The sequence below is a fragment of the Triticum aestivum genome, chromosome 2A (assembly GCF_018294505.1).
Source record: "Triticum aestivum cultivar Chinese Spring chromosome 2A, IWGSC CS RefSeq v2.1, whole genome shotgun sequence".
NCBI lineage: Eukaryota > Viridiplantae > Streptophyta > Magnoliopsida > Poales > Poaceae > Triticum > Triticum aestivum.
Window position 1 is genome coordinate 38,725,943 of NC_057797.1, and position 2,545 is coordinate 38,728,487.

The window sequence follows — 2,545 nt, forward strand, 5'->3', positions numbered from 1 at the left end:
CGATAAAAATAACACAATTTATGTAATCAAGATTCAAGCGCATGAAGTAATTGCAATTGGTGTGCACAAATAAGAGCTATGATAAAATAGATGATTTCATCGTAATGAGATAAAAGGCTTACCTGTTAACATGTTATTGAGCATAAATTATACCCTGCAAGATAGAAGTTCTCTTTTGAGTTAGTAAACACATCTCCAAAAGAAATTTAAAAAGACAACTTATGGTGTGCTGCTGGGAAATGAGGAAACAACAGTAATCTGAGCAAACTTGGCCATAGGCTGTAGCACACATTGTTTTCTATATTTCTTAATTCTCATGAAGCTACCTTGTTTCAGGTTCCTTATCACCTTCTTGCCCATTCAAGTAGATTTTTATTATTGTTAGAAATTAGAAAAAAAATATAGTGTAGCAAACCAATTGCTTCTGCGACATTCAATATTATGGGCTAAATGGTAAGAAATTATACGAATTATCAATATGAAGGGACAAGGGAGATGCACAGATACCACTTACCAGTAAAGGTAGTTCCTATTTTAATTTTGAGTAAACAGTTTATTGTGGCCACAATATACTTTTAAGTTTAAAGCATTAATTAGTTTTTCTTGAATAGCTTGTGAGTGCATGCAGAAAACACCTACTTCAGCATTTAAGTGAAAAGGCTATTGTTCTTAAACAACAGTGTCTATTGTTTCTCTTAAATAGAGAGCTCATTTCAAAAACTATGATGTCGAGAGCTCATAAACTGAATAAACAGAAGTGTTGAATGTTTATATGATGAATAGATAGATTAGATAGGTGATCATACAATTCTGTCACCTGGGTGCATCATCGATTACGTGGCAAAAAAACTCCTGCCCAATTTGAAGTTCACGGATCTCCCCTGTTCCAGTTCTCAAGGTCATCACACTAGGAGGCAAACAAAACCAGAGGAAATGTTATGATGTAGTTCATTAATTGTAAACAAATATACTATGGCAATAGTCACTTCTTGTTTGGAAAATGGCAGTGCTTGGTTGACTATATCAGATTAAGAATGCCCTTTCGACTATGAACATGATTCACGGCTGTAACTTCAAATTGCAGTGCCTGGTTGAATATATCCAAGAAGTAAAATTTCGTATCCCTAGCTATCCTGATGCATAATGATTCATTTGAAATGGCAAGTGCTCAGATTCTAAACTCCAAGTAAGCTAGCTCTGTTAGGAGTCAAGTTGGTGTGGATGGTTCGACACTGATAGCTAACTAAGTCCAATTTAACCTGGGATTCATCCGTAAGTATATCACTGATATTAGTTCTCCCAATAAATTCCTCAGTTCCTATAGATGAAGGTTCTCCATCATTAGCCTTGTTCTCATCATCAGATTTGGCAGATTCTTGCCTTTGATCTTGAACTACAGAAACCCGTAGTGTCAATAGACTCGGTACATACCGATTGACAAGGTATCAGGAAATTAAAGAGTAGAATACCAGAGTTTCAGAGGTAAATATTGTCACCAACATTGTTTCAATTTGTCAGTACAAGCATATCATGAAAAGAGGGCAAGACAAGCGAATATAACGAACCTGCACTTCTACATGATGTTAATGTGTCCAAAGTTGAACTTGATAAAAGGTGTCCATGACCCATGTAACTTGAAGATCATCAATAATATTTGAACAAAACTAAACCAATGATAGTCAGGCTTTTTAAAACTGGTCTTAAATGAGCAAAGAAACTTGCTGATGATTCAGCAAAAAACACCTTACTTGCTAACGATTCACCAAAAAACAACTAAGGTGTTATAGCTTACAAGTTAGTTAAACTACAGTTTGATAGTAGCGGATTATATTGTATGCTTATTAACAACTAACACTTCTAGGAATAACTAATGATGTACAAGTTTAGTACCATGGAAAACACCACAACTACACAATTACCCAGCTCGGAAACAAACAAAACAATCTACTATATTTGCAGATCGATCCGACAATATGATCTCCGATCTTGTTGCATATCCCTTAATATTTCAAGGGTTCAATTCTTCATTCTTCGCGCTATCACCATTCGATTCTGAATGCCTGAGTCAGTCTAAGTACCTGAAGGAGAAGAAGAAGCCAAACGAGCATCTTCCTGAAGCCAGTGTGGAAGCCAAGCACGACACGGACGCCGACCACTGCATATCGGTCGGCTCCCTCCCGCATCGCCGCCAACACCTCATCCTATACATGGCGCTCCACCGTGGACAGTATAGGAACCGCCGGTCTTGCGTCTCCTGTTACATCACTGCATGGCGGTCGCAAGCTGCTTCACAACAATCCAAGCCGAAGGGCATCTTCATTTGCGCCGACTCATGGTGGAGAGGGTTGTTGGCTGCGGTGCGAGCTCGCGCCGGGGAGAAGAGGGGGCGACCCTGGTTGTAGAATACGAGAATAGGCTATGCAACACGCAATGCATTGATCGGTGCACCAGACACATATATATGAGTACAGAAGGGGGCCACAACCTCGACTGGACAGAGGAAACAAGAGGTGGGCCCAATGCACAATATACACGTACACAATAT